Below are 26,598 nucleotides of genomic sequence, written 5' to 3'. Positions count from 1 at the left end.
CATCTCAGTGAGATGCTGTCTCTAAATAAAATACAAAAAAAAAAAATAGGGCTGGGGATGCGGTTCAGTGTGGTCAAGTGCCCTGGAGTTAAATCCCCAGTACCAAAAAAATAAGTAATAAAATGTTGAAATAAATAACATGGAAGGGGCTGGGGAGATAGCTCAGTTGGTAGAGTGCTTGCCTCGCAAGCCCCAAGGCCCTGGGTTCAATCCCCAGCACCAAAAATAAATAAATAAATAAATAACATGGTAATCTTTATAAATTCCTATCAGTGTTATAAGGCTCATTTACTACCCAAAGGCTTTATTTGGGATAACTAATTTCATAACAGTGAACAAGATCACTCAGGAAATTTGAAGAAATCGAAGTCTATGCTATAGAACACACTAATGTTTAAGATTCAGAGAAGAAAAACTAGTAGACTAAGGAATGGTGGGGGGATAGGAAGGAAACCAGAACATTTTGGTGCCTCAGAAAAGAAAATTATTCTAAGAGTGAGGGGCCAACATGTCAAAAGCTACCTAATTAAACAACAGAAATACACTCTTAGCAACAGGAGATCTTTAGCCTTATAAGTTCAGGTACTATTTAATCAGGAGGGAAGAAATCAGACGTGTGAGGTCTTAGCACTGAATGAAAGTCTGTTGTAGGTGGAACAGAAAGATAAAACAACTCTTCAAGAACAGTGAAGGCAACGGGGAAAAGTGAAGTCAAGGAATAACTGTTGTGGTAAGGGACCTGAACAAGTTTCCTGTACTAGGATAAAAGGAATCCCACGTAACCCTAACTATTCCAATTCTCCCCATTCCAACACAAGAAGCAAACTAGGTTCAGATAGTTTTTGACAAACTCCTCATTATCTGAACGTGTGCTACTTAAAATGTTCCACTCAGAAACAAAATGAATTCAGAGGATATGTTATCCCTCGCCTACCAAACTCACAACACACTTACTATGGGAGTTTAGAAGCTAAGCACATGATAATAACAAGAAATATCTGGATTTTAGACAGAAAGGATAACCAATACAGCCGAAGAGCTTCATAGGAAAGAGGGTGAGGGGCCCTACCAGACCGCTGAGGAGTATCTACTGATCACTACCTCTGTCCTGAGATGTACTCTTCCATTTGGCTTCTGTGACACCAGCCTCAACTTGGTTCCTTCTACCTGTTTCCAGCCACTTTTTCACTTTCCACAATCTTGTGATGTTTACCCATCTTCAGTATTCTCTTTTCAAATGCTACTCTCCTTACGCATTTTCATCCTCTAATGGTTTCAAAGATAATCATGCTCCTATAGCAGTGTCCAATAATATCCCTAGTACTGCCATCTACTGTAGCTGCACTTCCAATTATGTGTCTTCCCCACTGGCACGTATGCTCCATGAGGACTAGGACCACCTGTTTCGCTCACCTAGTATTCCCAATGGCTATGATAGAGGTTGAAACATTTGACGGTTGACTGATGGAATCTGGTACACAGGTGGCAAGATTAGTCTTAGAAAACAGTAAAAATGCCTATTTTTTAACAAAAATTAAAGATAAAGGTTGAGGGCAAATACAATTAAATTTATAGACTTGGGGACAGAAACTTCAATGTATTAAGAAGTGAGTATATTTAAATACCAATCTATACAGAGAGACACCCATGGATATACAGACAAGAACACACATACTGACTTCAAAAGCTCAGGTCTATAGATTTTACCTAAGAGTCTTTCAATTCTGAAAGCTCTAAAGTCACCCTGATTTAGTCCATTCCTATCTTGTATTCTTTTTACCTGAATATCTAAGAAGTCTCGGTATCTCATACATGTACTAGTTCAAGGAAAAAAAAAAAAAAAAAAACAAGCTCTCAAAACTTAATTCTCCCAAAACTCTAAAGACTTAGCAACAAAAAGAGTTAATACTGGGGCTGGGGTTGTGGCTCAGTGGTAGGGTACTTGCATAGCACATGTGTCCATCTACAATACTCAACTAGTTTTTTAAGTGCCCAGTACTATTCTAAGTGCTTTACATATACTGGCTCATTTAATCTTTATAATAATATGATGTAGTTACTATTATACCATTTTTCTGTATGGTAAAACTGAGGCACAGAGATATTAAGTCCAAGATTCTATCAGCTACCAGCTCCTACTCAGCTGAAAACTCTGAGCTCCATAGATGTTATAGGTCTTCAAAGAGATGAGCCAAGGGCTGGAGTTGTGGCTCATAGCAGAGTGCTTACCTAGAATGTGTGAGGCACTGGGTTCAACTCTCAGCACCACATATAAATAAATAAAATAAAGGTTCATTCACAACTAAAAGATTTAAAAAAAAAGAGAGAGAGATGAGTCAAGCATTTGGGTGACAAGTTGATTACACTGAACCTGCTTCATTCTGAAGGGGACAGGAAGATAGAATAGTAGTCAGGAGTTTGCCCTCCATGCCTTCTCTGTCAGCACCACTAGCCAAAGATATGTGATTTTATTAACATGGGGCATAACATCACCTCAGACTCAGTGAGGTACTTTTTAGGCAAAAGCAAGTGTAACAATGAACTCCGAGCACTGATATCACCAGACACTCTATCGGTAAGTAGTAATCATGAGAGAACACTGGAAATGACCTCTAAGATGCAGTAAATTCATCCTTAAAGTATAATACAGAAGTATAAGTGGAAATAGGCTTGGTGCCAAATAAAACAATTTATCATCTCTGTAATTTCAGGCTCTGTTAGGATTATAGATTCTTTTTCTTTTTTAAAAGATTTATTGATACATATATATATATATATATATATATATATATACAGTTGTCAATGGACCTTTATTTATTTATATGTGGTGCTGAGAATTGAACCCAGTGCCTCACACATGCTAGGCAAGTGCTCTACCAGAGCCACAACCCCAGCCCCAGTATTATAGATTCTTAACCCCAGAGTGAAACATTTTTACCAGAGAACCTTTAATCCGAACCTGAAGTTAACAACTACTGGGTCATTTTGGCTCAGGACAAAGGAGCAGGCAAAAAAGAAGTTATTACACTGGAGAGGTAACTGACCACAGTAGCATAACCTAGTACATGCAGTTTCTGGTGCTTTCAGGCCTAGTGAAAGCAGGCAACTGCAGACTAAGGCCAAGGCATGATAAGGAAAAGGCAAACGTGTTCAGATTCCTCGGGAATAAAGATCTCAGGCAAGTACCCAGATCAGCACAAGTCTGCCAAGGACTAGGGAAATCTAGAATGGCTGATGGTAGAAAGAGATAGCAAATATCAATATGGTCTTGAAATCTGCTGCTGTGGCAGAGACTACAGTTGGTTCCACTAACCCTCCTGTAGTGAACCTTCTTAAAAGACTACTGCCAGATGCTATCTTGAGTTGGTGACAAGGGAGGACTCAGTGTGGAGCACAACCTATGTAAGGAACATAGGTCCTACGACACTGCTGTCTCTGACTGCCACTGTAGCTATGAGACAGCATCTCTCCAGCTACCAACATCCCAACTTTGCTCATGCTGCTGCTTTCTGTGGCTGACAGACCTTTCCTATTCTTTTTTATATCTGAGTTATCTGTCTTATAAAAATCAGCAAAGATTTTTAAAACTCCTAAGATTTATTCTTCAAGGTTTGACAGGCAGCAGGCACCTTACACACTAAACAGCTAAGACGATTAAGTGATACAGTGTGAAAGTAATTTGGTAACATGTGACTTCAAAGGCTTTCAAAGACTGACATCTCTTACCCAGTAACTTTTCTTCTAATGATCTATAAAAGCAACATAGCAGAAATCCATAAGAGTAGTCTAGGCAGGAAGACTTTTGTAGTATTATTTGTAACAGTTATAGAAATAAACAAATCGAAATACCCCAAATTAAGACAAAAAAATAAATTATCTCCCCTTCCAAGAGTTAAAGAGCAAATCTAAGGGAAGTGAAACAGACTCCTTCATTTGTACCCCTCAAATGTGAGACCACAGACTCTTCATCTGTGCCCCTCAAATTAGACAATGTCTGAAAGATAGAAGGAACCAAATAAATTATTTCTAAATTGAAAACTGATATACTGGGCCTGGGGCATGTCAGTGGCAGAGAGCTCACCTAGCATGTTTGGTGAGGCACTGAGTTCAGTTCGATCCTTAGCACCACATAACATAAAATAGAGGTATTGTGTTCATCTATGACAATGAAAAAGAAAAAGAAAACTCATATATTATCAAGAAAAGTATTTTCGGTGGAGCTAGGGGTGGAGCTCAGTGATAGGGCTCTTGCCTAGAATGCACAAACCCTGGGTTTAATCCCCAGCACGGTAAACATATACATATGTATTTTTTAAGACTCTGTATTGTTTTATTTGTTCTGTTTAGATATACATGACAGTAAAATGAATTTTTATATGTTATACATACATGAAGCATAACTTAAGATTCCCTTCTTTATGAATTTTTTAAAACAGTTTTCAATGATGAAGTGGTTATGATATGCAAAACTGAATACAAAATAAATTTTCTTTTTTTTTGCGGTACTGGGGATCGAACTCAGGGCCTTGTGCTTGCAAGGCAAGCACTCTACCAGCTGAGCTACCTCCTCAGCCCACAAAATAAATTTTCAATTAAGAAAAAGAAAAAACAGAAGGATTAGAAATAGCCAGGCACTGTAGCACATGCCTATAGTAATACAGCTACTCAGGAGTCTAAACTGAGAGAAGAGGATTCAGTTCAAGGTCAGCCTGCAAAACAGGAGGACTCTGTCTCAAAAAAAAAAAAGGCTAGCGATGTAGTTCAGTAGGAGAGTTTGCCCATCATGCATGAGGCCCTGGGTTTAATCCCAAATACTGAACTTTTTATAAAAAAGTATTACCATAAATAAAAGACATAAATTATGATGAGGCAAAAAAAGTATTACTAATATATGTCCAAATATTAATAGTATGACCTTAGATCAGAGTATTAATTTACAATCAAAGTTCAGAATTCTATGAATCCCTTTGAAATCATGTATAGTATTTACTGTTTGTGTCTTTTTTGCAGAAGAAGATTCACAGTTCTCATCAAATTCCAAAAGGGAACATTGACCACTAAACATAATAAAATTAATAAAATTAAGATTACTTTTTCCCTGCTTGGTTTTTCTGTTTTCAAACTTTCCACAACCCACATAGTCAGATAACTGTTGGAAGGAATAACTTGGTTAAAGTATCCATAGTTCACAATGACAAATCTCTAACAAAAAAGTTTAAAAACCCTAATGTCTTAAGACAATTCCTTAAAACATTCCTATCATCTAGGAACATAATAGTTTCATGTTGTCTTAAATAACCAACTTTGATCCACTTTAGAGGATCAAGATTTCATACTAGGTTTGGTCAACCAAAAGAAGGGATATGGGTAGGAAACCAACAATGTTAGTATCACCCTACAAAAGAATCTCAGTAAAAGGATTTGATGTTTAAGGTAAAAAGTGGGTTCAAAATTCTAGGGATGTTTGGCCATCCCGGATAAAAATAAAATGAAATGAACGAAACCACATATTTTAAAAATGGAGCTGGAATAGAAACCTCAGGTCCTAAATAGTGTTAGGATACATCTCTCATTCCAACCCCCCGCACACACACTACAATTCTCATACATGACTATATGACACAAAATCTCATGAATAATAATTTTGATTTCAAAAAATGTAACTAAACTCTTCAGAAATACCCCATTTTCTCTTCTATTTACTAATGAAATGGTTCAAAAAATCATTGATTAGAAAAACCTCCATAACTGGAAAAAAAAGAAATGTTCAAGCTTTATTTCCCAATTAAAATACAACAAAATCACAAGTTAAAAAAAAATAATTCCTTTGTTTGTAATCTCTACCCCCCCCAAAAAAATTCTTGAACCAAAAATGAAATCACACTTAATAGTATCCAGACAAGAAAAGTAAATGAAAGGTATAATTATAGAAAAGAAAAACAACCAAAAAAAATCCCAACCAAACAGGCTTATTTTGTTTTTTTTGTTTTTTTGCAGTTCTGGGGATCAAACCTAGGGTTCATGCATGAAAGGATAGCACTATATTATTGAGCTACATCAACAACAATTACCAATGGGTACCTTAAGCTACCCATGATGCTTAAGGTAGGCTGTATTCTTAGCAATTTACAAATATTCAACTTTTTGGGTTTTTTTTGTACAAGGGATTGAACTGAGGAGTGCTTTACCACTGAGCTACATTCCCAACACTTTGTTTTTATTTTAAGATAGGATCTCACTAAGTTGCTTAGGGCCTCACTGAATTGCTGAGGCTGACTTTGAACTTGCAATCCTCTTGCCTCAGTCTCCTGAGTTGCTGAAATTACAGGTGGGCACCACCACGCCCAGCCCATTCAACATTCTTAATGAGAAAAAGTTTCATTCCCTCTTCGGTGCTCACTCTACAAGGTGGGAACCAACACTACCAATAAAGCATTAGCACTTTCCATCCTCTTAGCCACAGTAACTGGTATAGGAATGGGCGAGCTCAAGCCAAGGCAGAAGGAGCAGAACAAGATAAAACAGTTTTTTCTTTATAGTCCAGCAACCACTGGACTTAAACCTGATGACGTGAGATTGAAGCCAACAGATTACTTGGTCCACTGAGGACCAAAGCAGGAAAAAGAAATAAAATCTTTATGATGCTTCTACTTAAACATTGAATCCAATCATATCTGAAATTCTTGAGATTTTTCAGTAACAAACCAATGAATTTCTTTTTCTTCCTTCTACCACTTTGGGATAGGTTTTCTACTACTTTCAAAAGGTTCTTGAAATAGTGCCCAACATCCCTAAAACAAGATTAAGAACTACAGGATTAGGGATGTAGTTCAGCAGCAGAGTTCTTGCCTAGTATATGAAGCCCTGGGTTTAATCTCAAGCATGAGGGGGCGGGGATAGACCTGGAATAGAGAACATATGTATATTCTGAATCCATATAGAGAGATTAACGTAAAATTAACTATGCTGAGTAGGTTGGCAATAATTAGAGTCTACTTGTCAGAAAAAAAGCTTTCAACCATATTAGCAAAAAAATAAATTTTCGCATGCTGTTTTATTTAAGCTTTGTAAATTATTGAACTATATGATGAAATATTCCCAGAAACCAGTCAAAGAAATGCCTTGAAGCTACCAGAACAAGGCAATTGTCTTTGAATTGCAATTTTCCAGATGTCAAATATCATCAGTGCTTCCACATTCTTGCTCAAAAAAACCAAACCCAGATAAAATCTCACCTCTCCTAGGAAGAGTGCTCTCATCCTCAATACCACTCTTCCTCTCAACTACCTCAGGTGCTTAAAGTAGGCAACCTGAGCAATTAACTGATCATTTTTTATTGTATTTAGTTATCTTTCCACATAATGAAATGTACTTACTGAGGCAAAATAGCCAAGCTTTCACTCAAGAGAGAACTAGAAAGAAGCAGAGAAGGTCAACTAAGCAGATACAGATTTACTGACTTTCATCTTCCTTTGCAGAGAAAACTTTGCTACCACTATGCACCCCCTCCACCACCAGAGGCACAATGATTTCTGTGTAAAGCTCCAACCCAAATGTGGAATAAAAACCCTTTTCTATGTGTGCCTGATATGGTTTAAAAGAAAAAAATAAAGGCAATGTTAAAACAGAGAACATTATGAAATAGTGACGGAAAATTGTACAATAGAAGGAAGGGAAATAAAATACAACTTGTGGTCACTTTTACATGACCAGGTTTCTGAATTTCATCATAATGACCTTCTAAATATCATTACTCTACTCTAGCTCACAAGATGTAAGAGACATCTATTCCTTCTTGGTTTAAAAAAAAAAGTGGAAAAAAGTGTTATTGCCTGGCATGATGACACAGACCTGTAATCCCAGCAACTCAGGACGCAGGAAGATCACAAATTTAAGGCCAGCCCCAGCAACTTAGGCACCCTGCCTCAAAATAAAAATAAAAATAAAAATAAAATCTGGGGATGCAGCTCCAAAACAAAGCACCCGGGTTCAATCCCCAGTATGGCTGGGCGGGGAGGGAGGTATCTCTTCAAGGTTAGTGACCATATTACATCTAATGACACCACAAACTAAAACAAGGTCACGTAGGGAGAAAACACTGGGGAAAAAAATAAATATGGCAAATTATCAGTGATATTTGCCACTGAATAGAGGATGTGGATGATTTTTTTCCTTTTTTACTATCCCCACATTTCTGATCATGTAGGAGTAATATTTTGACCTAGAAATTTTTTCATTTTTAGGTCTTGTCTTTTATGGATTCTACCTTTATTAAGTCTGCTTTCAAAAAAATAGAATAAAACAAAACGCAGAGTCTTATAAAGAAAAATATTTACAAATGTGACATAAAAATAATAAACATGGAATTGCATGCAGGGTATGCATACGCAAACACACTCAAACAAAGTCTAAAGAAAAATGGGGGGAGGATTAGAAAACATCACACACAAAGCCAGTAACAAATCAATGAGAAAAACACCAACAATTCAAAGAATTGGCAAAGGATATAAAGAAACAGTTCAGAGAAACAGAAACAGAAGCAGTCAATTAACATCCAAAAAAGATGCTAAACCACAGTCATATAAACATAAATATAGAAATCAAAATAAAAAACATATTTTTTTCACCTGACTTGGCATAGGTACAAAGGGCTAAAAAAGTCCAGTATTCAACAAGGGCATGGGGCTCAGAACCTGTCCTCCAATGTAAAATCTTACAGCCCTCTGGAGCACAATTTGACACTCTCCAGCCTTAATGAACAACCTTTAACCCAGCAAGTCCAACACAAAAATTAATTACTAAACTGCTACAAGTATGCAAATAAATATGTAAATAATATCTGTAACATTATAAAACTGGAAATGATCTGAATTCCAATAGGGAACTAGTAAATCTGACTGCTGACTAACCAAATAACAAAAGAACATGCCGCCATCAAAAAGGACCAGAGGGCTGGGGTTGTGGTTCAATGGTGAAGCACTTGCCTGGCATGTGTGGGGCACTGGGTCCAGTTCTCAGCACCACATATAAATAAATGAACAGACTAAAGATCCATCAACAACTAAGAAAAATATATTAAAAAAAAAAAAAAAAAAGAGAGGATCAGAGCCAATGTGGAGGCACAGACCAATAATTAAAGCACCTCAGGAGGCTCAGGCAGGAGGATCCCAAATTCAAGGCTAACCTCAGCAATGTAGCAAGGCTTCAAGCAATTTAGTTTCCCTGTCTGAAAAAACTTCTTTAAAAAGCAGGAGTCGGGGCGATATGGCTCAGTGGTAAAGCACCCCTAGGGTTCAATTCCTGGTGCCAAATGAGAATGGACACACAAACTACAACTCAAAATTAAAACATCTGTGTATCAAAGGATGCAATCAACACAATGAAAAGATAACTTATAGAGTAGGATATGCAAATCATCTGGTAAGGGATATAAAAATACATAAAGAACTCCAACAAATCCATAACAAAACAAATAATCCAAATCAAAACTGGGCAAAGAATTTGAAATGAAATTTCTCCAAAAATGATATACGAATGGATAATAAGCATAGGAAAAGATGCTCAAAATCACTAATCATTGGAGAAATGCAAATCAAAAACATAAGTTATCATTTCATAATGATTCCAATGGTTGCTATAAGAAAAAAAACAAACAAGTGCTCAAGGGAATATAAAATGGTTCAAACAAATCAAAGTAAAAATAGTATGGCAGTTTCTCAAAAAATTAAAAATGGAGTTGGGCATGGTGGCACACACCTGTAATCCCAGCTACCTGAGAGGTTGAGGCAGAAAGATCACAAGTTCAAATTTAGCCTCAGCAACTCTCAGTGAGACCCCCAGAAACCTATTGAGACCCTGTCTCAAAATACAAAAAGGGTTGGGAATATGGCTTAGTGATTAAACACCCATGGATTCAATTCCTGTTATCAGAATTAATTAATTAAAATGGAGTTATATAATCCTATAATACCATTTCTGGGCATAGATACAAAAGAAAACAATTCAAAGTAGGGTCTCAAAAATATATTTATACACCCATGTTCACAGCAGCATTATATACAAAAGCCAAAAGGTGGAAGTAAGCCAAGTGTCCATCAATGGCTGAATGAATAAATGTGATATAAACACAAAATGGAATATTATTCAATCCTTAAAAAAAAAAATCTGGCTGGACAAGGTAATACAGATCTATAATCCCAGCTATTTGGGAGGCTGAGACAGGGGGATTCAAGACCAGCCTGAGCAATTTAGTGAGACCCTGCCTCAAAAATATTCACTGTAAAAAATAAAATGGGCTGGGGAAGTAGCCCAGAGGTAGAACACCCCTGGATTCAATTCCCCAATACTGGAATTGGGGAATTCCACCTACTACAACATGGATAATTTTTTTTTCTTTTTTTGAACCAGAGATTGAATCCAGGGGTGCTTAACCACTAAGCCACAACTCCATTCCTTTTTTATGTTGAGACAGGGTCTCCCTAAGTTGCATAGGTCCTTGCTAAATTGCTGTGACTGGTTTTGAATCTTTCTGCTTCAGCTTCCCAAGTGGCTAGGATTACAGGTGTGCACCATCATGCCCAGCAACATGGATAAATCTTGAAAACATTATGTTAAGTGAAATAAGTCAGTCACAAAAAACAAATATGCATATTTTCACTTTTATGAGGTCTTCAGAGTCAAACTCAGAAATAAAAAGTAGAATGGAGGTTGCCAGGAGATAGGGGAAAGAGAGAAAGAAAAGTTCTTTAATGGGCATAAAGTTCCCATTTACAGATGAAAAAATTTTAGAGACTGGCTGTACAAGAATGGGAATAGACTTGACACCTCTGACCTGTCCACTTAAAAAATGGCTAAACGGGTGTGGTGATGCACACCTATAATCCCAACGACTAGGGAGACAGCGGCAGGAGGACCACAGGTTTGTCAAAGCCAGCCTCAGCAACTTAGCACGGCCCTAAGCAACTTACTGATACCCTGTCTCAAACGAAAAAATAAAAAGGTAAGTAAAGATGGCACATATCGTGTTATGGTACACTGACACAATTCTAGAAAGAGTTATGTGGATAAAGGGAGAAATAGTAAAAAGTTAATAGAATGTAGATGGTAAATATGTGGAAATTCACTGTAAAAATTCTTTCAACATGGGCTGGGGTTGTGGCTCAGTGGCAGAGCGCTTGCCTAGCATGTGTGAGGCACTGGGTTCAATTCTTGGCACCACATATAAATAAATAAAAGTAAAGATCTGTCAACAACTAAAACTTTTTTTTTTTTTTTTTTTTTGCGGTGCTGGGGATCGAACCCAGGGCCTTGTGCCTACAAGGCAAGCACTCTACCAACTGAGGTATCTCCCCAGCCCATAACATTTTTATGTTTTGAGAAACAAAAACATTGCTTTACATACAGATATGCAAACATGATCACAAATTAAGTGGAAAATGCAAGCTGCAGAACTCTCCTTAAACTATTAAAGGAGGAGAGCATTATGTGTATGTAAAGAAAATGTTTAAATGTATACCTGAGAAACCATTAGTAGTGTTTACAACTCTGAAAAGAGGGAATTGTTTTTATACTCTGAAGTATTTGGGATATTTTCAGCTACAACATCCATTACTTTTATATGGTATATAAGCAGGTGCTTAAATCTTTCAAAGAGGAAACTCCCTCCTATAAGAAGAGTTGTGGTCCCAAGACAGTTTAAAAAACAACAACAAGAACAACAAAAGACAATACTGCTCTTTCCCCCTTTTTTAAAATTCCTTGCTATTTGACCCAAAAAAAGTTTAGCTGAGGGCTGGGGAGATAGCTCAGTTGGTAAAGTGCTTGCCTTGCAAGCACAGGGCCCTGGGTTCAATTCCCTGCACCGCCAAAAAAAAAAAAAAGAGCTTAGCTGAAGGAAGAACACAGAATGAGGTTTAAAAAAAAAATCCCAGATTTCTGGACTAGTCAACAAAATTAAAAAGGAAGCCTGAGGGAACAGGAAAGTAACAGGGAGCCTACTGAGAGGAAAGCACTACAGCCAGTAGCAACCCCATAAACCTGTTTATGTGCGCTGGTGGTGTATCTCAGAGGTAGAGCACTTGCCTAGCATGCCCGAAGTCCCGTATTCATTCCCAGCACACATGCAAAAAACAAAAAAGCTGTTTATGCCTTCCTAAGAGAACCCCTGAGCTGCACATACATAAGCTGGACCTAAACATTATAAAAAGACTTTGAGAATTAACTACGACATACATCAGATCACCAAAACATTTCTATGAAGTGGTTAAGTAATAAATATTTTAGGTTTTGTGGGTCACGCAGTCTATCACAACAGCTCAGTTATGACCATCAATATTAAAACAGGGCTGGGGATGTAGCTCAGTTGTACAGTGCTTTCCTAACATGTACAAGGTCCTGGGTTCACTGCTCCCCCCCCCCCCCCCCTGCGGGGAAAAAAATTGATTTCGCAGTACCAAAACAGCAACAATGTATTAAAAAATCGGGATAGCTCTGTAGCTCTGTTCCAATGAAATGTTATTTATAAAAATAGGCAGCACACTGGATTTAGCCTGCTATATGCTAAAACACAACACTCTCCATATAACTTAAACCAACACTACAGTCTCATGATACAATATTCAAAATGGCCAGAATATAAAAAAATCTAGCTGGGCGTGATAGCACATGCCTATTAATCCCAGTGACTTAGGCAGCTGAGGCAAAAGGATCACAAATTCAAGGCTAGCCTCAGCAATTTAGTGAGGCCCTGAGCAACTCAGGGAGACCCTATCTCTAATAAAATTTAACAACGGGGCTGGGAATGTGGCTTAATGGTTAAGCGCCCCTGGATTCAATCCTCAATACCTAAAACATAAAAAGGTTGGAAATGTGGTTTGGTGGTAAAGTGCTCCTGGATTCAATCCTTGGTACCAAAAATGGGGGAGAGGGGGGGAGTGGGACACGGTATAACAATTTAGATGTAGATCAATTCTCCAAAGAAAATCACAAACTACCAAAACATATCCAACAAGACAATCTGAATAATACTTTAAAATTTTTTAGTTGTAGATGGACACAATATCTTTTTATTATTTATTCATTTTTATGTGGTGCTGAGAATTGAACCAAGTGCCCCACACATGCTAGGCAAATGCTCTACCACTGAGCCACATACCCAGCCCACACTCTCAATTACAGAAGAAAATTTATACTTTATAAGTTTCTGAAAAAGAAATTTTACAAATGGTTTCAATGGCAAATGCTATCAAACTTTAGAGAAATAACTCCAGTTCAACATACAGCTGATTCTATTATTGGTAGTTACATTTTATAAAGCCAACTCTCATTAATTTAGCAAATACCAAATCATTGTTTATAGGAGAAATACAGAATCAGGTGAGCTTCTGCACACGTTTTTTGTCAACTGGTCAATATAATACCTCATTTTTTATGTGTTTCTGCTTATTTAATAAACATTGATTACCATTAAATGTATGGTGAACAGCACTATAACTCTTATCTGAACAAAACTTTTCTGTCAGAATTTTCTACACATAGCACATTGCAACCTTCTTATGCTGAAGAATCCTAGACAGCCTGGGCACAGTGGTGCACGGCTGTAATCCCAGCAACTTCAAAGGACTGCAAGTTCGGGGCCAAGTTGGGCAACTAAGCAAAACCTTATTGCAAAATTTTTAAATTTTAAAAAGGGATAATGACTGTTATGGTTTGCACAACGGCTCCTGTCAAGCAGAGGTGAGATGATTAGATTATGAGAGCTGTAATCTAATCAGACCATCCTAGTTTAAATGGGCTACCCAGATAGGCAAGTGGGGCCTGGCTGGAGGAGGTGGGTCACTGGAGGTGTGCCCTGAAAGTGTACATCATCCCTGTGGCCCATTCCCCTTTCACTTGCTCTGTACTCCCTAACCCCACCATCAACTGAGGAACTATCCTCCTCTGGGCCCTTGCCCTATAATGTACTGCCTCCCTTTGGGCCCAAAGCAATGGAATCAGCTTTCTAGGGACTAAAACCTCTGAAATCATGAGCACTAAATAAACTTTTCTTCCTCTAAGTTGCTCTTCTCTAGCAAAGTCTAAAATACTGAATCCATGAATAATGTAGATTGACTATAATCTCAAAAATATTATAAGAGTTAAGAAGGATTTCTCAACTTATTTTCATTAGACTATAATTATCCTATTAACAGTGTAAGAAAAATACAGACCAGACAGGCTTGGTGGTACACATCTGTGATTCCAGCTATTCCCTGCCACTCTGGATTCTGAGACAGGAAGATCACAATTTTAGGCCAATTGGGGCAACGTAGCGAACCCCATTCCAAAAGTTTAAAAAGGGGATGGAGGTATGATTCGTTGAGCATTTGCCTAGCATGTGAGTCAATTCCCAGCACTAGAGGGGGGTTTAAAAAAAAAAAAAAAAAAAACTCAGAAGTTTAAAAGGGATAGTGCATTGATAGAGCACTTGCCTAACATGTCTGAGACCTTCAATCTGATTCCCAATACTGAGGGTAAAAAAAGACAAGGAAAAGGAAAGAAAATTACAGGTCAGACATGGTGGTATACACCTGTAATCCCAACAACTCAAGAAGCTGAGGCAGGAGGATTCCAAGTTTGATACCAGTTTGGGCAACTTAGCAAGACCCTGCCTCAAAACAAAAATAAAAAGGGCAGGGGCTGGTGGTGTAGCTCAGTGGTAGAGTGCTTACCTAGCATGTGTGAAGCACTGGGTTCAATCCTCAGCACCACATAAAAAAAATAAAGGCATGGTGTCCATCTACAACTAAAACGTTTTAAAAAGGGGGGTGGAGGGGAGGGGATGAGTTCAGAGTAGAATGCCCCTTGGTTCAATCCCCAGCACCACAAAAATAAATGGAAAAATGTACTATGTGAGAAGTATGAAGCACTACAACCAAGTGAGATTTTTCCCAGGAATGCAAGGGCAATTTTAACACTAGTAGAGTTGAAAATTGATGTTACCCACCATGTTAGCAGTCTATGTAAGTCAAATAATTTTATCAATTCACAAAAAGCATTTGATAAAATCCATTACAACTCAAAAGTTTAAAAACACAAAGCAAACTAAAAGGACTTCCTCAACCAGATTGTAGGTGTTTATTAAAAAAAATCTATAACAGCTAGAATACTTATTGATGAAGAAATGTTCCCTAAAATCAGGAAGAAAATATTCATAAATCATATATGCAGCTATTCTATCTAGAATACATGAAGAATTAAAGTTTATCAGCAAGAAAATAAAACCAAGGATGAGGGATATAGCCCACTGGCAGAGTGCTAGCCTACCAGCACTTGCCTGAGGTGCTGGGTTCAACCCCTAGAACCAAAAAAAGAAAAATGAAAAGACACAGCACAAATAAATTTCACATATATTGTTAGTGTGAATGCAAAATTATACAGCCATTCTGAAAAAGTTATTTTCTTTCAGTACTTGGAACATATCATTCTAAGCCCTTCTGGATAGAGTTTGTGTTGAAAACTCAAAAGTAATTCTCATTCGCTTCCCTCTAAATGAGACCTGATTTTTTTCTCTTTAGGTTTTTAAATTTCTGTCCTTGTTTTGTATATTAGACATTTTAATTTTAACATGCCATGGAGAGATTCTTTTTGATCTTGTCTATTTAGAGTTTTCAATGCTTCCTGTATCTGGATGTCCATTTAATTTTAAAATTAGGTTTGGAAATTTTTCTGTTATTAGTTCCCTGAAGAGGTTATCCATGCCATTAGTCCAGGTCTCACAACGCTCTTTGATTTCAGTGATTCTTAAATTTGATCTCTTAAATTTGTCCCAGGGTTCTTGCATATTCTAGTAATGGTTACTTTTTATTTTTTTTTTTAAATACTGTCTGACTGTTCAAGGTCAGCCACTTTGTCTTCCAGCTCTGAGACTGTCTTCAGCATGGTCTACTCTAATAGGCTTTCCACTGAACATTTTATTTAATTTATTGTGTCTTTCATTCCCAAGATTCGTTTGGTTCTTTTGCACTATCTCTATTTCCTTGTTGAATTTGTCATTCATATCCTGTACCAAATTCCTTCATTCTTTCGGATTTTTCCCTGAAAAACTTTCTGTTTATCAATGGAAGGTTTTATTTTTACTATGATTTTGAAGGATAACTTTGCTGCATATATCAAATTGGTTCTAACTCTCAAATTAAAGACTGGCAGAACAGACTCGAAAATAACACCCCATCTGTATGTTGTTTGCAAGAGACTCACCTTATAGGCAAAGACAGCCAAAGGATGAAAGTGATGAAATTGATATACCATGCAAGTGGAGCCTGAAACAAGCAGGAGTAGCTACTATCATATCTGACAAAGCAGACTTCAACTCAAAAATTAATCAGAAAAGACAAAGAAGGCCACTTCATACTGGTTAAGGGAATAATTCAACAAAAAGATATAACAAAAACAAATATTTATGGCCCAAACGTGAATACACTTAAAAAAAAAAAAGACATTACTCAGAAACTCACACAGACTCCAATATAATACTGGATGATTTCAACATGCCTCTCACCAATAAATAAATCATGCAGACATCAACTCAGTAAAGACTGTTCAGATCTAAAACATATGACAAATCAAATGAACTTAACACACATCTACAGAGTATTTCATCCAACGACAGCTTAGTCTACATTCTTCTTGGCTGCTCGTGGAACCTTTTCTAAAACAGACCAAATTTAGGCCACAAAACAACTCTTAACAAATTTTAAAAAAGAGAATTATATAATTCCTTGCATATTATCTGACCAAAACCAAATTGGAAATAAAAAAAAAGAAATTAGAAATTAACAGCAAAATAAACTACAAAAATTATATAAACACATGAACTGAATAAAATGTTTGAGTGAAGAATGGGTGATAGAAGAAATAAAGAAGGGAATTTAAAAATTTTTAGTATCAAACCGAAATATTGATGTATCATATTGGAACCTCTGAGACATTATGAAGGTGTTTCAAAAAGAAAGTTTATAGTTGGCCTACGTAAGAAAATAAGATCCCAAATAAACAACATAATAATGGAGCTAAAGGCCCTTGAAAAACAAGAACAAACCAATTCTAAAACCAATAGAAAGAAGGAAATCATTAATATCATGGCTGAAAGTTATGAAATAGACAATAAAAAAATCAATGAAATAAATCATTGGTTCTTTGAAAAAATAAACAAGATGTAAATCCTTAGACAAACTAACGAAAAGAAAAAGAAGACCCAACCAAATCAATATTTAATAAAATTAGAGATGAAAAAAGAAAAATCACCACATCTCAGAAATCCACAAGACTTTGATCCAGAGGATCATTCAGGCTATTTTGAAAACTTATACTCTAATAAATTGGAAAACCTAGAAGAAATGGGTACATTTCCAGACACATAAGACCTGCCAAAACTGAATCAAAGAGGACACAGAAAATCTGAACAAACCAATAGCAAGCAATAAAAGTGCTAATAAAAATTCTTCCAACAAGGTAAAGCAGATGTATTCTCAGCAGAATCCTACCACCCCCTTAAAGAAAAGCTAATGCTAATGCTCCTCAAATTATTCCACAAAATAGAAAGGAGTTGAACACTTGCAAATTCATTCTGTAAAACCAGTACCACTCTGACACCGAAACCAGAGAATAACTGAGGAAAGAAAACTACAAATGAATATCTCTGATGAATTTAGACACAAAAATCCTTAGTAAAAATCCTTAGCAAATCATATTCAACAATTAAGAAGATTGTACATCATGACCAAGTTGGTTTCATTCAGGTTGCAAGGATTCTTTAACATACACAAATCACTAACTGTTAATTCACATAAATAGAATTAAAGACAAAAATCATATAGTCATGTCAAAAGATGTAGAGAAAGCCTTCAACAAAAATCAGTACCCATGCTGGGTATGGTGGTAGACAGGAGGACCGCCTGGGCAACTTAGCAAGATTCTGCCTCAAAATAAAAAAGCATAGGGGAGGCGCAGGAGTTGGGAGTAGGCAGCGGGCAGGAAGGCTATGAGCAAGCCATGAACCTGTCAAGCAGCGAGTGCAAGCATCATGGGGGAAAAACCTGGACCAGGGTCTTCAAGAAGTTGAGCCCTAAATGCAAGCACACCTGTGTACCTGGACAAGCAGGCCTTTGTAGATTACCTAGATGAAGTGGATCCTGACTACCTGAAGGACCACAAAGCATTTGTGACCCTTACCTGCACCTTCTGCTATTGCTGCAAAGACCTGAATGTGCTGGGTTTGTCCTTCCGCAAAGAGTTGTTCATGGCCACCTACCAGGCTTTCCCACCAATGCCAAACCCACCCCAGACCCCCATCTGCCTGTAGGACCAGCTGCTTAGGAAGCTAGGCCAACACGCCCATCCCTTTTTTTCAATACCCCAGAATCAACCCTGCTCCATCACACTGTGCCAGGACCAGAGGATACAGGGAAGGCATGGTGAATAGACTCTGAGATTGGAACCTTCTGTGCCAAATCCCTACGAAGAGAAAAGCCAAAATAGGAACTCTGTGCCACTGGTGATCCGAAAGGTGCAGTTTGCCCCAGAGAAACCCGGTACAAAGCCTTCAGCTGAAACATGCCACTTCCTCAAGTCTGACCAGTCCCTGCACCTTGAGGCTTCCCTGGACAAGGAGCTGTACTACCACAGGGAGCCCCTCAATGTCAATGTCCACGTCACCAACAACTCCACCAAGACCATAAAGAAGATCAAAGTCCCTGAGAGACAATATGCAGACATCTGCTTCTTTAACACCACCCAGCATAAGTGCCCTGTGGCTCAACTTGAACAAGATGATCAGGTATCTCCCAGTTCCACGTTCTGTAAGGTATACACCATAACCCCACTGCTCACTGACAACCAGGATGCCCTGGATGGGAAGCTCAAGCATTGAGGACACGAACCTGGCTTCTAGCACTATAGTGAAAGAGGGTGCCAACAAGGAGATGCTGGGAATCCAGGTGTCCTACAGGGTCAAGGTGAAGCTGGAAGTGTCTCCAGGCAGGGAAGTCTCCATGGAGCTACCTTTGGTTCTTATGCACTCCAAGCACCATGACCACATCACTCTCCCCAGACATCAGTCAGCTGCTCCTGAAACAGACCCTCCTATGGATACCAACTCACTAAATTTGATACCAACTATGCCACAGATGACAACATTGTGTTGGAGAACTTTTTCGGGCTTTGACTGAAGGGAATGAAGGACGATTATGCCAATAAATTCTGCTAGGAAGGGGAGCTCGAAGAAGGGAGTGGATGGTGCTGGGAGAGGCAGGGGCAGGACCAAAGATCCCCCTATCTTGGGGGCAGGGGATGTCCCTTCTTTTCCTTCCCCTCCAACCAGCACTTTCCTCAATCAACCCCTTTTCTCATTCCCCCCCGTTACCCCAGATATACACTGGACCCATCACTTGTTGAAAGTGGGCATTAATCTTTTGACTACAGCTCTGCTTCCCCAGTCACCCAATGGGCAGCAAGCTGTGTTCATACCTAAAAATTTTCAGAGGGGGACACTGAAAACAAGGAGTAAAAGTTGAGAAAGAGAAAGAAAAAACTCCCATATTCAACTTCACACCAACACACCTGCTCCCTCCAGTCACTCTCAGCCTCCCATTCCTCCAAGATGAGACCCTGTGGAGGTAAAGCTGTTTCTTTGCATAAACAAGAAAACAAACCTTTTTTTTTTTTTTTTTTTTGGCAGTGCTGGGGATTGAACCCAGGGCCTTGTGCTTGCAAGGCAGGCACTCTACCAACTGAGCTATATCCCCAGCCCCTGAAAATAAACCTTTTTAATAGGTGAAAAGAAAAGAAAAGGGGAGGGGAGGGGAGGGGAGGGAGGGAGGGGAGGGGAGGGAGGGAGGGGAGGGGAGGGGAGGGGAGGGAGGGGAGGGGAGGGGAGGGGAGGGGAGGGGAGGGAGGGAGGGAGGGAGGGAAGGAAAGGAAGAAAGAGAGAAAGAAAGAGCGAAAGCGAGTGAGCATAGGGACATAGCTCAATGGTAAAGTGCCCCTGGTTTCAATCCCCAGTTAACACAAAAAATAAATAATTTTTTTTTTTTTTTTTTTTTAAATCACCATTCATGGGGCCGGGGTTATATGGGCCCTGGGTTCAATCCCCAGCACTGCCAAAAAAAAAAAAAAAAAAAAATCACCATTCAAGACAGAAACGACGAAGAAACTAGGGATAAAAGGCTATATGTAATGAACCCAAAGCCAACATCATAGTGAATGGGGAACAACTGAAAGCAAATTTCCTTTAAAATCTGGAATAAGACTCTCAGATGTTCATTCTCACCACACCTAGAAATTCCAGACAATTAGACAAGAAGGAAATAAAAACAGGAAAGACATAAGTCAAATTATCACCATTCACAGATTACATGACCCTATACTTATAAGATCCAAAAAGTTGGTATAAGAAGACTGCCAGAGCTAATACACAAATTCAATGAAGTTGTAGGTTACAAAATCAACATTAAAAAAAAAAAAAAAAAAATCTAGGGCTGGGGAGATAGCTTAGTCTGTAGAGTGCTTGCCTTGCAAGCACAAGGCCCTGGGTTTGATCCCCAGCACCGCAAAAAAAAAAAAAAAAAAAAAAAAAAAAAAACTAACTAAAGCAGAGGAACTGGAAATGGAAAAGGAGGAATGGATTTCAAAATTCCATAAGGTTTTTAAGAGGCAAGTGACTTTAAAAACACAGAGAATGACTCTATGTTTTTACATTTTGGTAAAAGAAAGGAAAGTGAAATACAGAAGGATGAACAGATTTTAAATTTGTTAAGATTGTTTTGGACATATGGTAATTTATCACCAAATCACAGAAAATATTTAGTATATCTTAAACTTCAGTTACATTTAAAAGAAAAAAAATCTCAGAGCTCACCCCCATTCGCATGTTGATTTTACATTATAACACTTACATATACAATAGTATACTAGGTATAAACCTTGCTTATTCTTATAGTTATAAAAATAAAACAAATTTATGAATTAAACCCAAATATAAAATAAATTTCCACTTTAAGTAAAAATTAAAATAATGCTACTGTTACTGTTAACTATATCACCATGATCTTTCCTCTCACACACCCCCATATTCCCTGTACTGGGGAGCTGAAACCAGGGACATTTTACCAACTAAGCTACAGTCCCAGTCGTTTTAATTTTTTTTTTTTCTTTTTGTGGGGTACTGGGGAATGAATACAGGGGCACTCAATCACTAAGCTACATCCTCAGCCTTTTTGTATTTTATTTAGAGACAGGGTCTTACTGAGTTACTTAGGGCTTCACTAAGTTGCTGAGGTTGGCTTTGAACTCAGAATCCTCCTGCCTCAGCCTCCTGAGCCACTAGGATTACAAGCGTGTACCACCACACCTGGCCAGTTTTAAATTTTGAGATAGGCTCTCACTAAGCTTCCAAGGATGGCCCTGTACTGCAATTCTCCTGCCTCAGCCTGAGTAGCATGGATTATAGGACATGCCAACATACCCAGCATCACCATAGTCTTGATCGCTACAGCACATACAAAACATGACCACATTTCCTTATCTAAGCTATGGTGAAACCTTCATTACATTACTATACCATGATAATAGCTATGAACCTCCCTTGGTAAAAATATTCCAATTAATATGGACATCACAATGACACCAAAATCACATGGCAAGTCACAAATATACTCAACTTTTAAGATTAGCATTAAAGCATAAAACTAAAAAATTTTCATATAAAACTTTCAAAACCCCAAGCTAATCCCACAAATACCTGGTATGAGATTCATTGGGAAATTCAGATCAAGAAACATTTTTATTAAACCTTTGTCATGTTACCACCTGTCTGCTAGAAAACAGACCTGGGAAATATACATAAAAGCAATTCAATACTAAATAAAAGACTAAAAAAGTTTCCCTTCTTACCAACTACATCTGTTTTCCAAGTACAATTTTTATATCACAACTTGGTAACAGATTTTTCTCTTAGCAAAAAATGTCCTTAATTTTTGTCAGAAATAAATACATCACTATTTAATGGTGTTTTCACAAATGATATCATCATTTCCAAAGCCAGTGTGGTATACAACTCCAGGACACAGTACTTACACAGAATACAGTTGAACAACCCACAACCCTGATGATCCTACCAGCAATACAGAGGGCAATGGTATGTATGAAATGAACAGTGCTAAAGAAAATCAGAAAAAAGAACATTCAACATGAGCTAGAGTAACTGGGAAAAAGGGTTTTGTTTTTTCCTTTAAAAATAGTAGGATGTGACTGGGTGCAGTGGTGTATGCCTGTAATCTCAGTAGCTTGGGGAGGCTGAGGTAGGGAGACTGTGAATTCAAAGACAGCCCCAGCAAAAGCAGATGCTAAGCAACTTGGTGGACCCTGTCTCTCAATAAAACACAAAACAGGGCTGGGGATGTGGCTCAATGGTCAACCACCACTGAGTTCGACCCCCAGTACCCAAAAAAAAAAAAAAAGAATGGTAGGATTTGGGGCTGGGATTGTAGCTTAGTGGTTGAGCACTTGCCTAGCACATGTGAGGCACTGGGTTCAATCCTCAGTACCACATAAAAATAAATAAATAAAGGTATTGTGTCCATTTACAACTAAAAATACACATATGTAAAAAATTCTGGGGCAGGGCATGGTGGCACACACCTATAATCCCAGAAGCTTAGGAGGGTAAGGCAGGAGGATCCAGAGTTCAAAGCCACCCTCAGTAATGGTGAGGAGCTAAGCAACTCAGTGAGACCCTGTCTCTAAACAAAATTCAAAAAAGGGTTGTGAATGTGGCTCAGTGGTTAAGTACCCCCTGAGTTCAATCCCAGGTACCAAAACAAACAAACAAAAGAATGGTAGGATTTTATTGTGTTAAAGAGCACTAAAGAACCTCTTGTATTTGCAAAAACATCAAAAGACTGGCAGAACTTAAAAGCTTCCAGTGGCTGGGTACAATGGTACACACCTGTAATCCTAGAGACTCGGGGCTGAAGCAGGAGGATTGAAAGTGCAAGGTCAGCCTCACCAAATTAGCAAGACACTGTCTCAAAATTTAAAAAGGCTGGAGATGTAGCTCAGTGGTAGAACACCCCTGGGCTCAATACCCCAGTATTGGTGGGAAAAAATTTGTTGAACCAATTCTGAGCAAACATAAGTAAAGCAGTTAAAAAATGAGAAAAATGTCAAGGGTGGAAAAAGTAGCATATACTCTCTCACACTACACAGCACTCTACAATTAATCTTACAAGTGGCCCGATCTGTTTAAACACAGATATGATGTTAGCTCCTCCATAAAAAACTTTACTCCTGGAATAAAACTACTTGTCAGCTCAACTTTCCGCAACCCTTCACATTTTGGTCCTAACCTACTTTTTCTGGTTTAATCTTCCACTACACTTCACAATCCTCAAAGGTAAATTCACTGCACATTAAACATACCCTGTATTTCAGTGTCCCTTCTTTTCAGTTCTTCCCTGTCTGGAAGGACCTTACCTATTCCTCACCCATAAATGTTGTTATCTATCATCCTTGAACACCCAAGATAAACCTTCTCTAAGTCCAACCCTGCTCCCTTATCCCTTCAAAATTTATTAGTGTTGGTTTGCTGTTATGCAGCTTCAACTTTAATTATTGTTATCCAATCTTAGATTAAAACAATACACATTTATCTCAATTTCTGTGTTGGGATGCTAGGCACAGATTAGCCAGTCCTCTGCTTAAGATCTCACTAGGCAGAAACTGAAGCATCAGCTGAGGCTGTGACCTCATCTGAGCCATGGGGGTCCTCTTCCAAATTAGTAGAAATTATTATTCTACTAATAACTCCCTAGTTATTAGTAGATTTCAGTTCCTGTTCTTCTGCCTGCTCACTCAGCTCCTAAAGGCTGCCTGCATATCTTGTCACAGGGCCTTCTCCACCAGCAGCACACAACAGGGCTGTTTGCTTCTTTTCAAAGCCAGCAGGAAAACCTCTACTGCTTCAAAATTTCTCTTCTTCGAACTTCTAGATCCTGTTGAAAGGGCTTACCTGATTAGGTCAGGCTTACCCAAAGTCAAACATATTATCTCTGCAAAATCCCTTCATCTTTTCTGTATAATGTAACCAAATCACAGGACTTATACTCACAGGTTCCACCCACTCTTAAGGTGAGGGGAACAAATGGACGGAATCTCCAGGACCATCTTAAAATTCTGCCAACCAAAAGTACAATCCCACAAGATTAATACATTTTAAAATACACTTTCATAAATATCAGCAATAACCAATTAAAGGCATAATGGAAAAGAGTTTTTAGTAGAAATCAAAACATAAAACTTGTATATGTCATTACATTTTACCTAAATCATTAGTGCACTGCTTATTAAATAGCTAACTCTAAGAGGTCAACAATGTGTTCATTGTTTCTCATAGGCGCCAACACAGCACAGAATAAACAGTTAAGCATTCAATAAGCATAAATGGATGGAAAAGAGAATTTGCAGTTGACACAAAAGAAAAACAAGCACAAGATGAAAATTATATTATTGCTACCCATGACCAAAAACAAATAAGAAAATACAGTTGGACTCGCACATAAGAGTCCCTACTAACATGGGGGAGAGAACAAGTATGTGAAGATATGTGCCAAACCATGGTTAGATCTAAGGTAGAGACATATGCAAATGAGGTATAAGAAGAGGGGTCTTTCAGTGAATTCTCTCACTTGTTCATAGCTTATTAAAATCTCTGATTCCAAAATGACCCTGGGAAACCACAGCAAATGAGGTGTCCCAGAGATTAAAAGAGGTTAAAAAATGATACACATTTATTAACTTCTCAGGAATATTAACAAACAACCCTTATAAAATACCAGGTGTTGTACAGAAAAATAATAATAAATTCACACACTTTTATTAATACCCCAATAGTAGGTTTTATTATCATTACCATTTTCAATTTAGGAAAATGATGAAAGCTTAGTTAATGTTAAAGCCTTACAACTCCAAGTGTAGTCCTTGGACTGCAGCACCAACATCACCTGGGAACTTGTTAGAAATGCAGAATTTCAGTGAGGTACATGTCTGTAATCCCAGCCAATCAGGAAGCTGAGGCAGGAAGGTCATGAGTTCAAGGCCAGCCTGGGCAACATAGCAACATCCCATCACACAAACACATGAAAAAGTACAGAATCTTTGACCACATCATAAACCTAATGAATCTAAATCTGGATGATTCTTACACATTAATGCCTGTGCACCCATTTAAACAACCTGTGCAAGAGGACACACAAATGGTAAAGGCAACATCATAGCCAGATTTGAATGATTCAAAATCCATATTAACAACCAGTTAATGTAGTTTTCCTAAACAGAGAAATTTACTGTTAAGTCTATTCCCAAATTGCTATTTTGAAAAATTGTCCCTTTCTTCCAATTATGTGTTTTACAACTTAACTAATGATACATATAAAAATTATTCATCTATGGGTATAGTGGCACAGGCCTGTAATCCTGGCAAATCTGGAGGTTGAGGCAGGAGGACTGACTGCCTTAGCCTATGAAGTTGGAGGCCAGCCTCAGCAACACAGTGGGACCATATCTCTAAAACACAATACCTTTATTTTATGTATTTATTTTTATGTGTAGCTGAGCATTGAACCTGGTGCCTCACACATGCCAGGCAAGCACTCTACCACTGAGCTACAACCCCAGCTCCTATTTTCTAAATTTAACAAAAACATCAGCAGGGCACTATGGCTCATGCCTGTAATCCCAGTGACAGGAGGTTGAGGCAGGATTTCAAATTCAAGGTCAACCTTAGCAACTTAGCAAAGGCCTAAGCAACTTAGCAAGATCAGGTCTCAAAAAATAAGAAGGGCTAGGAATACAGCTCAGTGATAAAGCACCCCCCCAGGTTCAATCTCTAGTACCAAAATTAAATAAATAAATAAATAATTACTTTTCTATATATCTTGTAACTCATCCATATTATATAAAAACACACAAAATATGGGGGGTGGGAGGGGAGCAAGAATGGAGGAAGGAGGGACTGTATAGAGGGAAAAAATAACAGAATGAATCAAAAAATATTACCCTAGGTAAATGTATGATTACACAAATGGTATGCCTCTACTTCATGTACAGAGAAACAAGATGTATCCCATTTGTTTACAATAAAAATAAATTTAAAAAAAAACACGCAAAATATATGTGAAAGAGAAAATCTTCATAACACATGACACTTTAATATACTTCATGGATATATATACAAATTAAACTTAGAAAGGTCAGGCCCAGTGTACACACCTGTAATCCAAACAGCTCAGCAGGCTGAGATATGAGAATTTCAAGTTCAAAGCCAGCCTCGGCAACTTAGCAAGACCCTAAGCAATTCAGTAAGACCCTATCTCTAGGCACTAGGTTCGATCCTCAGCACCACATATAAATAAATAAAATAAAGGTATTATGTCCATCTACAACTAAAAATATTAAAAGAAATAATTTGAAAACATCAAATAAAAATGGAAAAAGAAAAAAAGAAATGTCATTAACACCACTGAACACTTAATTTCAGTACCAGGGACTGAACTCAGGGGCACTTAA

At 38.0% G+C, this 26,598-nt stretch overlaps 1 protein-coding gene, 1 long non-coding RNA gene and 1 pseudogene across 5 annotated transcripts in view; 2 read left to right on the top strand and 1 right to left on the bottom strand.

The window, feature by feature from the left end:
* The window catches only part of LOC306644283, a 151,968-nt gene that overhangs the window by 59,849 nt on the left and 65,521 nt on the right, over positions 1-26,598 (top strand). The gene's annotated exons all lie outside the window — the stretch shown is intronic.
* The window catches only part of ASXL2 (ASXL transcriptional regulator 2), a 136,067-nt gene that overhangs the window by 101,993 nt on the left and 7,476 nt on the right, over positions 1-26,598 (bottom strand). The window lies entirely within an intron of this gene.
* Positions 14,769-19,682, top strand: LOC306644272 (beta-arrestin-2-like; annotated as a pseudogene). Its single transcript has one exon. The product of its transcript is annotated as a beta-arrestin-2-like (transcript).

The sequence above is a fragment of the Sciurus vulgaris genome (assembly GCF_902686455.1).
Source record: "Sciurus vulgaris genome assembly, chromosome: 14".
NCBI lineage: Eukaryota > Metazoa > Chordata > Mammalia > Rodentia > Sciuridae > Sciurus > Sciurus vulgaris.
Note: the sequence above shows the minus strand (reverse complement) of the source record. Positions and strands in the feature narration are given on the sequence as shown.